The sequence below is a fragment of the Pyrus communis genome, chromosome 1, assembly GCF_041283825.1.
Source record: "Pyrus communis isolate YQ-2024b chromosome 1, ASM4128382v1, whole genome shotgun sequence".
In the NCBI taxonomy this organism is placed as follows: Eukaryota; Viridiplantae; Streptophyta; class Magnoliopsida; order Rosales; family Rosaceae; genus Pyrus; species Pyrus communis.
Genome location: NC_142565.1, coordinates 6,068,284 through 6,083,494, shown reverse-complemented (window position 1 = coordinate 6,083,494; position 15,211 = coordinate 6,068,284). Strand labels below are relative to the sequence as shown.

At 39.3% G+C, this 15,211-nt stretch overlaps 2 long non-coding RNA genes and 1 pseudogene across 6 annotated transcripts; 1 reads left to right on the top strand and 2 right to left on the bottom strand.

Annotated features, from left to right (window-relative positions):
- Nucleotides 1-3,288: 3,288 nt before the first annotated feature.
- LOC148699045 (uncharacterized) lies at nt 3,289-5,214 on the bottom strand. 2 transcript variants are annotated; one of them, XR_015953138.1, is made up of 4 exons: nt 4,974-5,214; nt 4,837-4,881; nt 3,813-3,923; nt 3,289-3,536 (listed from the first exon to the last, which is right to left on the bottom strand). It is a non-coding gene; the product is annotated as an uncharacterized LOC148699045 (long non-coding RNA). The 2 variants fall into 2 exon arrangements; XR_015953134.1 differs by having other exon boundaries at nt 3,289-3,923.
- A 1,816-nt stretch (nt 5,215-7,030) lies between these two features.
- Nucleotides 7,031-9,262, bottom strand: LOC137720119 (L-type lectin-domain containing receptor kinase S.4 pseudogene; annotated as a pseudogene). Its single transcript, XR_015962901.1, has one exon. The product of XR_015962901.1 is annotated as an L-type lectin-domain containing receptor kinase S.4 pseudogene (transcript).
- A 922-nt stretch (nt 9,263-10,184) lies between these two features.
- Nucleotides 10,185-13,584, top strand: LOC148699044 (uncharacterized). 3 transcript variants are annotated; one of them, XR_015962895.1, is made up of 4 exons: nt 10,185-11,744; nt 12,307-12,370; nt 12,842-13,104; nt 13,378-13,584. It is a non-coding gene; the product is annotated as an uncharacterized LOC148699044 (long non-coding RNA). The 3 variants fall into 3 exon arrangements; XR_015962896.1 differs by lacking the exon at nt 12,307-12,370; XR_015962894.1 differs by having other exon boundaries at nt 10,185-12,370.
- The last annotated feature ends 1,627 nt before the right edge of the window (nt 13,585-15,211 follow it).

The following is a 15,211-nucleotide window of genomic DNA, read 5'->3' as shown; positions in this document are numbered from 1 at the left end:
CGTCGGACAGATCCTCTCTTGCGAGTTTTGAGAATGGTTGGTAGTGAGAAGAGGCCTGCAATGGGATACGTGTATGCTGGAATGTATTGGGCAAAAGAAACAATTAAGAAAGAACTCATTAAGAGGGAGGAGTACATGGTATACTGGAATATCATAGAGCAACGATGGGAACAGCTGTGGCATTCTCCTCTTCATGCTGCAGGCTTCTACCTTAACCCCAAAATATTTACAGTATCGAAGGAGATATGCATAGTGATATTGTCTCGGGTACGTTTGATTGCATCGAGAGATTGGTTCCTGATACAAATGTCCAAGATAAAATCATCGAAGAGCTAAATTTGTACAGGAGTGCTGCTGGAGATTTTTGGAGGAAGATGGCAATTAGGGCTAGAGACACTCTGCTTCCTGGTGAGGGACTAATCTTTTCGATTGTTTTGTTATTTCTAACTTCTGTTTCATGACTTAGCTAGCAATGCCATAAGTACTAGCACATCCGAATAAACCGTTCGATATGCATGCGTGCATGCTAAGTCGGATAAATATTGTTGTTCCAATTCAAGTGGTACTTAGTAATTTATAAGCATTTGTATGTATTAGATCAACTCAAGCGTTCGATTTTGTTTAATCCCGGTAAAGATGGAAGCTCTTTGATCTTTTGGGTATATTTGCTGTAACTATGACGCCGAAATTACCTTTCTAGGAACAGAAACGGAACTTTTAATCGTTGTATTCTGTTTTTCGTATTTGAACCTGTTTGGACCCGATTTTACACTATTAGTTCGTGCAATCAAGGCCGTTGATGAACATAGCTCTCAACCGTTGGATGGCAGAATAGTTAAGATAATTATTATTGAAGGATATATTATGGTTTTAATCATGATATTATCTTTTGATGGTGAATTATCTTGATACAAGATAGATGAGATGCAAACTATATCTCAAGCTTTGGGACTCTTATCTGGTTAAACAACAATTTGCGTGCAAATTAAATGTTGGTCAGATAAGAGAACAAAGAGGTACATATGAGATTGAATGGGTGTTTGATTGATGCCGTGCAAAAGTTGGATGGCATATGCGTTTGTCTTCTCATGAAGTCTGTCAAATGATAAGTTTGATGGAAGGTGGTCTTTAAAGTATCAGATTATATTGCGATTAAAGGTAATTTATTATGCATGTATGGTTGTACCTGGACCGACATGGTGGAAAAGAGAAGTTTTAGTTGGAATAAGTCGCATTAGTTTGGTCAGGCCATGCATGTGGAAAGATATCTTTATCTTTTCAAGGAAAATTGGGGGATATTGGATGGCTAAGGCGGTTCCACACAATCTAATGGTTCAGAGTCAACGTAGCAGGTGATATTCTACAAAGTTAGAGAGGCGATTGGACTTTACAAAGTTATCAGGTTGTGCTAAGCAAAATACAGCCATTATAAATACAGAGTCGCAAACAATATTAAGGCCCCCTCCAATTCAACACACAAACTGCCTTGCGCAAGCTCTCGCGCTACGCGAAATCTCTCAACAACCTTGAGATTTTCCACCAACACATCTTCAGTTTGGATAAACAGTACTGTGAAGGCAACCGGTGACACCTTCGGTTTAGATAAACAGCACTGTTGCTGTAGAATCAACCGTTGATGAAGCAGCTTCAGTTTAGATAAATAATACTGTGTCGAGGCTGACTAATTATCTATCTAAGTCTCGGTCGAGAGGGATTTTCGAATCCTTATTGGTAGAGGTCATCTCATTAGCTTTCTCGGCGTACTGAGGTTATTACATTCGCCACATTGAAAGTCGAATTTGATATTGAACTTCGTAGAACTAGCAGTCTTGTCTTTAGGCTCTAGAACTCGAAGGCCGAGACATGTTCTTTCCTTGGCCGCAGTCGCAAGATCAAGAAGTCAACAGTGCACTCAACGCGACGTCAACACATTTTACTCCTAGGTCGAGCTCGGCCGACGAGTTGGCACGCCCTGCACACAATCGAAGGACGCAGTTAGCTTATTAATTACTCGGTCTGCGCGCCACGTAGGCTTGATAGTTTTTAGGGTCAACATTTTGGCACGCTAGTGGGACCCTTGTGCTAAAACTGTGAAGTTCATATGATATATCAAGACGTCAATTCGGCTCCACGTAGCCGATTGTACGAGCTCCTAAAGCAATTGGAAAATTGCCACAAGGAGAGAGCAAAACTGTTTGAGAAGTGGCATAGAAGATGGGAGCAATTTTCTGCTCCGGCCACAATCAAAATTCTGCCTAGGAAAATTGTCAAGACGGCTGAAGAAATACCTAGGCCACCTGTTGTCTCGGTCGAAACTGAAAGTGTGGTGGCCTAGAAGAAAAAGTTCAAGTTTCTGAGCCAAAAATCGACTCAAAAAATGATTCGTCAGATGAGTGTTCCAATGACGAACAGGACCGATACACGGTTTTAGATGAAAAAACCACATCAATTGATATGGTCATTGGAGACATAGGCCTAGTCAGAAAAACCACGCCAATCGATATGATTATTGTGATAAAGCCGATATGGAGAAATCATGTTCGACTAAGTTATTTGAGTTAAAAGCCGAAATTAACGAAATTATTGTGCCTGGGGGGGCATAATAATTGTTCAACACATTCGACGCCCGATGATAAAAAATCTTTCGTCTAGTCGAACATATTTGAAGATGATCTTCTATTCGGCCTTGGAAAAACTCAAAGTGAAAATTTTGATATAAAAAGATTTCGGCTTGTAATAAAGCATCATTGGCCTCCTCCTCATGGTTTGGCCATTTTTATTTTCGTTTGCTAAAAAAAAATATATATTTTCTTAACCATTCGGCTGCTCAGCCGATGCTTAAGAAAATAAAGGGGGCCGAGGAACATCCCATGTGGCACGCCCAGTGGGACACCGAGTAGATCAATTCACACTAGGCTTGTTTATATCAAGGTCTTATATAGTGGGCCAAGGAACATCCTATGCGGCTAGGGCTGGTTCGATATGGGATACCGAACCAAAAACGTTGTTCCGATTCCCAAACCGAAATTTTCAGGATTCCTAATTTCAAGACTGATCCTAAACCAAATTTTCAGGAATCCCGAAATAATTTTGGGCTTTTCAGTTTTTGGGCTATAATAACTTGTCTGTGCTGCTGTGCAGTGTGCAGCCACTCTGCATATCTATAGTTCCCAAGCATGAATGAAGTGATCAAGTTATTCTGTAGAAATAAAATCAAACCAAAATCATTGCATATATCCCCTACTCACAATAGCCAATTTGATTTGCCTATTCTATTACACATGCATGCAACAAAAATAAATTAAATTAAGTTACAAATCCAAAAGCAAAAAAATTAATTACAAGCCAAGGTTTCAAAATAAATGAAGTAACAAACCCAAAAGCAAAAAAATTAGTTACAAACCAAAGTTTCAAAATAAATTACGTTACAAACCAAAAGCAAAATGAAAAGTTTAAAGTTTATGAAGATTGTTGGCCTCTTCGGCCCCTTGATCTTGTTGATGGTTGTGGTTGCTCCCTTCTTGTTGGTGAAATACCTCATAGTGTCAATTTGCAAACGTTATATACACAAGGTAGCCAACAACATCAAAAGAAAAGGACGTGTATTCCCGTTACAAGGATTCCATTAATAAAGTAGGACTGGGACAGTACAAAATGTAATCGAAAATTTTCTTTTCTCCTTAAGCGTAGGACTAACTTCATATATATTCATAAAGAGGAAACACAATTAAGGAGTCATCTATTCATAGAGAGAATTCATATTATTCATATCTAACTAATATACTGATATAAATGCATAAGTTTAAAACAACCTCTGTGGGGCAAGAGGCGAACATGGCCAGAGGTCAACACTCCCTGCTTCATGGGGAAACCTTGCTTGTCGCAACCTCCCATGATCTCTTGAAAACATAGCCCTTAAATTCCTGTTTCACATATAACAATCAATAAAAAACTTGGAACCAAAAGAAAAACAGAAAAAAAAACCCAAAAGAAAAACATAGCCCTTAATGCGGCATTGAATCATTCATTGATCATTCAAGACAAGATCCTCCTAATTATGACTTAGCCGTTTTCATTTCCTTTTGTTAAAAAAAAGAAAAGAAAAAGAGTACATTATTTTCTTAACCATTTGGCCTTTTAGGCCAATGCATAAGAAAACAAGGGGGCAACATTATTAGTCGTTGGTGACCATTATTTGCTCCAATCGTTGACCTTGATTGGTGATAGGCCGAGCTGCCATTTTTCTCGACCTCGGTAGTTGAGAGATGCGACAGCTCTCTCATTTTCTACATTAAATAGAATGCATACATGTATGCATGTGCATGCAAGGGACAAGTGGCGAATTCTCCTGCTTAGATTTTCCACCTTGACAGAAGTTGGGACCGGTGGTTGCACACTTTTTCAATAAAGCGGTTTCCTCACTTTCCTTTGTCCAAAAGAAAAGAAAAGTGGGGGATTGGAGGACTATCAAAGTATGTGTGTGTGTGTGTGTGTCTGTGTGTGTATAAGAGTCGGCCATGGGGTTTTATATTGGAAGTTCGGCTGTCAAATCCAAGAGTCAGGATATTTAAATAGCTTCGATAGGGTTAGGAAGTGTTAACATGTAGGCCACTTCCTGGTGGCCATTCGGCGCCATGCTACATTCTTTCTTGGGACAGATAGGCAACGAGATTTGATGGTGATTGGTTTTCACTGAATTACAAGACAAAATAAGGAAAAAGTTCTGAAAATTCGGTGGAAGGCAGTGCATGGAGCAAATATGGTGATATTATTGTGACTCATTCGGTGAAACAAAAAGGAAAGTTGTAGTACTCAGCGAGATGAAGAGATTGATACCTTGCACGTTGACCAAAACTGGGGAAGATTTCCCCCGTGAGGTTCCTACGTCCAAACATCAATAAAACTTCTTAAAACCACTTCCAAACATACACTAAGACATGATCTACAACTATTGGACGAGGTTCAAGGCTTACCTTCGCCGGAGGAGGAGAAAACTAGCCGGAGAACTTCGGTGAATAGTGTAGGCCGAGAGGAAGGAAGGGGTTCGGGGTGTTCTCTTTCGATTATAAGCTCACTAGGGTGTTAATGGAGATGTTGATGTTGTTGTGGTGTTGTTTGTTGGTGAGAAAAGCCCTCGAATGAGGTTGAGATCCAAAGAGCCGAGAAGGAGTTTCGAGAGAGAAAGAAAGCTTTTTCAGAAAAATAAAAAGGAAGGAGAGTGGGGACTCACGGGTCCAAAAAGAAAATAGGGGAGAGGGGCCAGGGGGACAAGGATCACAGGTGGACCGCTTGGGCACACCATTTAACACGCAAAAACAATTTTAAAAGAAAAAGATCTAGGCCAAGATGCAAATTTCACGAAAATACTCCTTTCGTTCCGATAAAATCGGGACGGGTTGTTACACGGTGATAATTAGAAGTAGATAGTTTGTAGCAATTAAAATGTTGTTAGCAAGATATAATTTTCCATTTTAGTCCTCATCCAGTGACTTGTTATCACAGATGAAATGTATAAGTATTAGGAAATAGAGAGATGAAATTGTTCACTCTAATTTCGGGTAAATTTAAAAATTAGAGTAAAATATATACTTGGTTCCTGAACTTGGACATTATTTTAGAATTCGTCATTGAATTTAAAATTCGTTAATTAGAGTCTTTGAATGTAACGACGACTTGGATTCTCTCTCCTATCATCCCCTTAAAGTCCCTTGCGGCAAAGGACGGATTGCAGCTTTAAAAGAAAGAGTTTGATGGCTTATTTTTGAAGTTCATGTGCATGTCACATGTGGATGTAGGGGTGGGTTCAAAAAACCGAAAACCGAACCGAACCGAATCTGACCGGTTCGGTTTCGGTTTTTGAGGCTTGGAAACCGAACCGAACCGATATATATATATATATATAATTTTTTTGAATATTTATAAATAGTTTAGTCATACAATCATAACAAAACAGAACCTGTTGCCAAGTTGGTTTCAGTGAAACTTTACAAGCATGGAGGCATGGGTTCGAACCCTCATGCCTTCAGGATTTGTGAGATTTTTTTTAATTTTTTAATCTTTTTAACAAAACCCTTAAGTGTAACCCTAACCCTCCTCCTCCTTATTTTTCATTCCGCCTGGCCTATTAATATGAATGTGAACTTTCATATTTCCTTTTTTTTTTTTTTAATAATTTTGGAGGGAGAAAAAAAAAAAAAAAAAAAAACCGAAAAAAATTTGAACCGAACCGAAATTTCGGTTCGGTTTCGATTTTGAGAAAAAACCGAACCGAAAAAAACCGAACCCAGCCCTATGTGGATGGGGATTTTTAGTTCGATGACGAATTCTAAAACTTAAGCTGGTTTTATGTGTGCGAGTACCCTTTTCACAGGAGGAGAGAGGCAGCGAGAGGCGTATACACCTGGGGACATATATGGCATAATAAATACTGCAACAGTTTAAGTTGTTTTGCTAATAGGATAAATAATTCCTAATCAGAATGGCTGTCCTACATCATGATATTGTCAAAATTATTTAGCTAAGTTCAGCATCTGATACACCAGTGCATTATAGAATTTTTAAAAAAAGATGTCTTTTTTAACTTGAAAATATTGAATATTTCAACTGCCTTATGATATTTAGAGAAAATGATAATAAATCTTGTTTGAATTAAAGACAAAATTTCAACTGCCTTATTTCAACTGCCATAACTTTAATCCACTTGAAACAATGATGCCTCAATTAAAAATCAATGACCATTAGTCCCTAACTGTAGTTATGATGAACGGTGGGATAAGAATGCGCTTATGATGAACGGATACTTCACTTTGATCGCGTATCTCGCATCCGATATTGTTAGATACTCGTCTGATATGTATTATGGTTAAGTTTGACTTGATGGATACACATATTCCACATGTGAGATACATGAATCATGCTTTTAGGATACTTTCACACTTTCAAATCAGAAATTAAAAGAAAAAAAATTAATAAGAGACAAAACTTTATTTTCAAATCTAATGAATATGAAGAACTAACCTCTAATTGAAACTTTGAATAAAACTCTCACACTTCTTCGATATATATCAAGGGAATTAGATTTATCAAATGAATTTGAATTTGGATGATGAATTCGAATTCTTGTGTTCTCAAAATATGTTCCAATGTATCCTACATTTTAAAGATTTTTTGTATCGCCGTGTTATGTCGTATCGTATTGCTGTATCCATATCTTCATAGGAATGCACATAATCCTCAAAACTCACCACCCGTTCCACCGCCATCGCTGTCACCCTTCTTCCCATCATAAGCCCCGGGAGACGCCACTGCGTCAGGCAGCGCCGCCTCACCCTCCAAGTACCTCACCACCTGCCTCATTGTGGGCCTTGCCCTGGGGGAATTATTCGAACACATCAGCCCTAGCTTCAGCACCACGATGGCCTCCAGATCATCAAACTCACCCCCCAATCTGTGGTCCACAACTTCAAGAATTAAACCGGCCATCCACTTCTCCCAAACCCAATCAACCAAAATCAGCTCCTCCGGCTGGGCTTTTGGTTCAATGGGTCTCCTCCCACACACCAGCTCCAGCAGGAGAGCACCAAGAGCAAACACATCCGAGCTCGGAGTCGGTTTTCCGGTCCGAGTCAACTCCGGAGCGAGGTAACCCAGTGTCCCAACAACCCTAGTTGTTGTAGGGTTTGCTCCATGCTCATACAATTTAGCAAGACCGAAATCTCCAAGCCGTCCATTCATCTCAGAATCCAAAAGCACGTTTCCTGCTTTTATGTCCCTATGAATCACAGTCTGCTCCCAACCTTCGTGCAAATACAATAAGCCAGAAGCTATATTTTGAGCTATCTTGAACCTCTGTTCCCAGCTCAAAATTGCTTTTGGCTTCTCAAATAAATATTTATCCAAGCTCCCATTAGGCATAAAATCATACACAAGCAACAAATCTCCGCGCCGCCGACACCACCCCAACAACTGTACTAAATTCCTGTGCCTGAGACGGCCAATGGTGGCGATTTCCGATACGAATTCCTGCAGACCCTGCCTCGACTCGTTCGAAATTCGCTTAACCGCCACTTGGGTTTCCGAATTCGGCAGTGTCCCTTTGTAAACCTTACCAAATCCACCAAACCCAATCACCTCTCTATCCCTGAACCCTCTGGTGGCCTGCTTCAGGTCGTTGTACCTGAATCTATGAGGCCCAATGTCGAGCTCCCACGGCTCGATCACCTCGGCGTTCTTGATCCTGTGAACAATGTAGAAGCCCAATTTAGCGGCCAAGATAAAGAAAATAAGAACAGAAAGAGAAACGCCAACGATCAACGCTGATGAATGCTTTTTTTTCGGGCCGGGAAGTTTAGGCAGAGCTTCTAAATCCAGAGATTTGGATTCTCCGTTCATCTTAAAGCTCCAACCGGAGACGTAGTGGGAGCTGGCTAGCAACCCGGTCGAAGCAGAGAACCCAACGTACATAAAATCTTCCAAAATTGGAGAAAGATCGACATCGAATGTTAAAATCGGGGATCTGGGTTTGATCGAATCAGGTGAAAGCATGACAGTGACTTGATTTTTCACCGAATCGTAATCGACCCAGGTCTGGATCGGCAGCCCACTCTTGAGATTGAGGTTCTCTTTCGTCGAATTTCCACCGCTGAAAAACCCGGCGGGGGTCGATTTGTTGGAAGCCAGGCTGTTGATATCGATTCCGACATGGTTGTCGTTGATGTCCCCGAATTCGATGTCCTGGACTGTGTCGAATTCGACGGCAAAGATGTGGTTGGAGAAGTTGCCGACGACGGTGGCGTTGAGGATGCCGAGGTACTGGCTGGGGAGGGATCCCGGGAGCGATTTCGACGGCGAGATTATGAAGGCAAGGCCGTGGCCGCTGAACTTTGGGTACTGCTGGTCGATGGTGAAGACGAAGGAGGTGGAGAAGGAAAAGGCTTTGCCGTCGGTAGAGTTTTTGAATCGGACTGGGGCGGAGTAGAAGGCGTGGCCGAGGACTCTGAGAGTGTCGTTTGTGAGCTTTAGCATGCCGTTGGCCTCGATTGATGCGACGCCGTTTAAGCTCATGTTGCTGCTGTTGGAGATGCCATTGAAGCCGTTGAAGTTGAGCTCTTGGTCGAGCTGGGTTTCTGCTGGGTTTGGGAGGAAGAGGAGGAAAACCCAGCAGAGTCTTTGGAATCCCATAGGAAGTAGAGGTCGATTCTTTGCTGGGTCTTTATTAAGCAGATGGCAATGGAGCGCGGTACCAAATATAACTAAAATTTCACCTTTAATTTTAAAAATATCATATATTTTTAAAAATAAACTTCAAAATCTCTCTCAATAAAAATAAAAATAAAAAATAAAAAACTTCGAAAGACTTAAATGCCTTCAACTTATGTGAGCTCCTGGAATGTTCTCCCTCCGTACCCACTAAGAGGATGTTTGTTTGGCCTGACTAACCCTCACTAGACTAGACTAAAGATTAGTGTAGTATGTTGTTTGTTAGCTAGAGGGACTAATTTTAATGGGATAAGGGTGGACTCGCCCCGACTAAATCCATCGCTAAACGGTCTTAGCGAGGCACTTCGAAAACCAGCGGACTGCTAATACCATCGATGCTCGCATCCTCGTCTTGCTTGATTGCGTCCTTGTATTGCTCGACTTGGTCCTCTTCCTGCTCGATGCATCCTCGTCCAGAGATTCGTGAATCGTGTATCATGTAATCAGAAATTATTTTAAATATTTTTATTTAAAATTAAACATAAATAATACTTGACAAAAACTAACCGAACGATAAACAGACAAGATTTATGGATCTCTAGGATTCTCACTGTGACGACCCATCTCTAATTTTTTATGTCATTTCCTTCCCGAGTATGTAAACTGACGATTATCCCCATGTTGGCAAAGTGGAACCTGACATGGACGTTGTTATTCGACTTTTAATTTAATAGTTCGTTACTATTCATCCAAAGAAAAATCAGAAGAATTACTATTCATATGAAGAAAAATCTGATGAATTACTATTCATATGAAGAAAAACGGTTGGATTACTATAGTATTTTCATTATTCATTTGAGGAAAATTTATAACGTGAATAATGTTGCTACAGTAATCTTTCCAACTTTAAAAATCAATCATTCTCACCTACCATACCTACCGATTAATCATTCTCCTTATTTTATTTTACTCATCAATCAGACATTCTCTCTCTCTCTCTCTCTCTCTCTCTCTCTCTCTCTCTCTCTCTCTCTCTCTCTCTCTCTCTCGCCGTGTCTCCCTCTTCCCTCTGCAACACAAACACCATCAAAACACTCCTAGCATCCCTAGAAACATGAATCCAACCTAGGGTTTTTGAAAATCAAAGTCCAATTGCAAGTCCTACATCCTCCATTGAAGCTGCGACTTTCCCGGCCAATTTCTCGTCTATTCCAGCCAAGGTGAGGTCTCTAACCACCATATTTGGATTCCTCTCGTTGAGTGGATGAATTTTCATATATAGATCGTCAATTTTGGTTAAGAATTGACAAAGTTATGGACGTCTAAAGTTTTCCATTTTTCAGGATAGTTCCCTAGTTTTTTCACGGACCAGTCACTTTTAAGGCCATTTTTCGATCATATCCGGCAACCATTGGGTTTCCAAATAAGTATAATCTTATTCTACACTTTTCTAGCTTCGTTTTGATATATTATGGGCAAGGTTAAGAAATGAACCCGTTATGACCATTTGATATATCTTAATATGACTTATTTTTGGCTACATCTTCTGGAACCCGTTTTTAATCTCACTTTACTTCTTGTAACTAAAAAATTGTCACTTTACTCCTTAAAAATCAAAGTTCGTTTCACTTTGCCCTTTTGAACTCGATTTTGATCCCATTTACCCCCTGAAACTTGAAAGTCATCTCCATAAAAATCAAAATTCACTCCATATTGACTTAGATCTATTAATTTCTTATGTCGGTTTGATATGAGTGTGCCAGGCTAATCAATTTATTTTTTATTTTTTTCATCTCTTTAATTTCTTTTAAATTTAATATTCTCTGATTGTTGAACGTTAACGCATAATAGAGATTTATAATCAAATTTATTGGACTTGTGGCATTGTCTTATGAGGTGTTGGGTCCCACATATGTTTTTGGAGACAGTATATTAGTTTCAGGGAGAACAGATAGTTCATAATTCAAAGTGAAAAGAATTTTGAGTTAAGGAGTAAAATATTAATTTTTGAGTTACAAAGGGTAAAATGAGATCAAAATAAAGTTTTAAGGGGCATAGCCAAAATAAGCCTCTTAATATCAACAATGGACAATTTCCTGCTGCTTAAAGCCCTACAGCTGTACAACCAGTACCAACAATACAAATAGTACAACTAGTACCTGCTAGGCTGCTACAAATCCATTTGGAACGTTCCCTCCAGTGCCTCAGATGTCAATTGGTTGCGGTGGAACAATTCCATATGGAATTTCGAGCATGCTTGCTGTTAGATTTGGCATTCATGTCATGTTTTCCATATGTTTATGTTAGATTTGGCATTCCATATGGAATTTTGAGCATGCCTGCGGTGGAACAATTCCATATGGAATTTCGAGACGCTGTTATGTGCTTTTGTAGAATCCGGCTCCACCAGATCGACTCCCTGAGCTGCCCCGCCGCCTTCAACGTGTCGCGAGGATTTCACAACACCACCCCCACCGCCACCGGTGAGGGAAGTGTGGAAGCTGGATATTAATAAGAGGAAGAGGAGGAAGAATGTGAGAGTGGAGGTGAGAACTTTGAAATTGGATGGGGGAAGATGAAGGGTCTTGATTTAAAAAAAAAAAAAATATATATATATATATTATTTTAATATTTTAAATTTGGGCATGAAATTTTTTTTTTGAATTTTTAATTTTCACATGGACCCCTTTATGACACGTGGCATCCAGTCATTGTAAACATAGGCACCACGTCATCAGTTAACATAAGACTTAACAACCAGACTAACAGATGTATGAGACTGTCCCAAAATTAACACTTTAGGTATGACTTTAGAATGAAAAAAACTTCATGTACTAAATGTTGAAAACCATGAAACTTGAGAGTAGTAAACTGATATTCACCTGTTTTTTTTTTTTTTTTTTTTTATTTTTTTTTTTATATTAAAAGTTTTAGACCACCTTACTTCCAATCCCTCTCTCTTTCCTCGTGGCGGCTCGTGCGGCGACACATGGGGGAAACTCGAGGTCCCTTAGGTCTTTCGACGTGCTGAATCCGAATTCGCCATCCGTTTTCCCAAATTTTTTTGTTTAGGTATAGTTTTACTAAATGATCTCAAATTATGGTTAGGTGCATCGGTGGGAAGTGACTCCATCCTCACTAGCTCGAGCATTTCCTAGGCAACAAAATATTTGTGAGTGGATCCCTTCTTAACTTGCATGGTTTTATAAAATATTAGGTTTGCATGCGTTGCATATTTCATGAAATGAACATGTTTCTAAGATATTTAGGACTTATCGAAATTACGTTTTACAAAAGATTATAAATGATTGGATTTTCTAGGGATTTACGAATATGACTTATTTTACGGATTTATGAGTATGTGCTATCATGGATTGATAAGATAAGGTTTTGAGCTTAGAGCTCTGGATTTTGATATGAGATTTTTGAGATATGTTTTCAGTACGTATCTAGTGGCTTATCATATAACACATCCACACAACACGGGTATGTAGATGTCTATGGCCATAGGACATAGTTAAGGATATGTGATGTACATTTCTTCTCCGGCGTAACCCGGAGTCGTATAGCTTCACCTTCGGGTGATGGGGCCTACCAAGTTTCTTCATTGGCGTAACCCAGTGTCGTATAACTTCACTTTCAGGTGATGGACATGTATTGCCTTCAGGCAGATGAGGAGTTGATGATATTTATGCCATACCCCCAGCTTCACTGCGGAAAGCAGTGTCGGATAGCGTTTCACTGTCAAAACCAGTGTCGGTGTGTGATGTATATATTTTCTTCTCTTGCGTAACCCGGAGTCGTACAACTTCACCTACAGATAATGGAGCCTACGATGTTTCTTCATTGGTGTAACCCCAGTGTCGTACAACTTCACATTTGGTGATGGACAGATATTGCCTTCAGGTGACTATGATACCCCTAGAGAGTACATTATTGATGAGATTTGCGGATTTGCCTTCCGACGGTGATAGCACCATTATTGAGCATCATTTTACATGTACATGTTTTACGAACGCATTTCATGGCATGTTAGAGTTTTCAGAAAAACCTATTATGTAGTATTATATGTGTTTTCAAAATAGGGGGTTAGTATGTTCAGAAATAAAATGGTTTTCATATTATCAATATTATTATAAACTTTGGTCCACTCACCTTTTTGGTTTCGCGTCTCCTCAGGAGTTAGAATTGAGGCACATAATTCCGATGTCAAGGCATTTCTACTTAGGCATCTTCGAGCCTCCTCTGTGTAGGTTCCATTCCTCGGTTTGTACCTTTCCATAATAATTCTTTCACATTATTCTTGATTAGTTGTATACTCTGAACACAATTATGCATTTGTGTATCTCTTTCTAATTAATGTTTTTGTTATATGTGTGTTTAAAATGGCTTCGTCATCCTCGAGTGTCGGCCAACACATGCCTACCTTGATATTTAGGGATATTGGTGTTAGGGCGTGTCAATCCGAATATGCCAAGAAGTGTGGCAAAACATGAAAAGATCAAATGCGTCCACGTAAAACTCCGCGTAGCCCAACAAGAACATTTTCGTCCTTTTTCAAATTTCGAAAAAAATTCTACACCGTAAATATAAACGCGTCAAAGTACTACAATACGGAATGCAATATTTAAATAGTAAAATTAGAGGACGAGATTTAATAGCAGAGGCTCCGCCTCTACAACTTCTCAATCGTAAATGCTTGAGTAATTTGGATAGCAATTAAAAATAGGATTAACATCCATAATTTCTTTGATTTCATATTATTGGCGTTAGTTTTTTGCAATTAGGTTTTAACTTACGGTCTTCAAATCGTCTCTAGATCTATTACTTCTAGATCCTCGGGATCAAAACATCATGGTCGTAGATAATAAACCGTGTGGCCCCAAAAATCACCTGGGAGAGAGAGCGGTTGGAATTGCCTGAAATTGCCGAAGTTCAGCTTTAGATACAACTCGAATCAGGTAAGGAGTTCCATTCCACCGAGGCTTCCTCGTTTTCATGTGGTAGTTTATATAGAGTTCCTGAACCAGAAGGATATGGGAAGCAAGGGCGTTTGCAGCAGAATGGGTGGGCTAATGTTATTGGGAAGCAAGGGTGTTTGCAGCAGCTTCCAGAGGAGAAGAGAGAGGGTTCATTTGATGGTAGATCCATTGATGATTGTTGAGGATTTCAAAACTGCAGGGTTCTTAATGATTGCAGAGGAAAAGGGAAGGAGAAAACGTGTTGAAGTGAGGGATTAATTTTTACACACGATTTATTACTGACGGCCAGGATGTTTTGATCATGGGGATTCGGTATAATTTATCCGGAGAGGATCCTTATCCAGTGGGAGAATTAAGCTAACACCTCATATTAGTAAAGGAATGTTAGAAATGCCAGATAAATTAGAAGATAAAAAATTATTACAGTTTTTTAAGAAAACTAAACTATGCAAGGCCTTTTACTCAAAATCTTTTAAATAGAAATATCAAATTCAATGATGAAGATATAGCCCTCGTCAAAAGAATCAAAGAAAATAAAAAATAAAAACATACAAGATCTTTCCTTACCATGAGACAAATGATTACTTAATAATTCGAACAGATGCCTCGGAAATAGGTTGGGGAGTTTTCTATTAGCAAAGGATGCTCCAAACTCACCAGCTAACACAGAAGGACTCTATGGATATGCTAGTGGAAAGTTTAAAACAAAAATCTCGTGGAATGACTAGTTTAGATTATGGAATTTTAGGGTGGCAATCTCAAATAACAGGGGTTTTTAATTTTGAGGGTATTTATGTCAGTTGGATCAGATTTTTGGCTAGGGTTGTGATATCCACATACCTCATTTTACTTCTCACACACCTTTTTAATTTTCGGTCATCGGATCAGATGAATTGAAAAAGATCAACAGACATAAATTATCAAGGGGTGTGTGAAAGTAAAATGGGATGTGTGGATAGCAGACTTCTTTGGCTATAGTTGAAAGATAATGTAAAAACTAACATTTATGAATTTAAGGGTTAAGTTTTGAC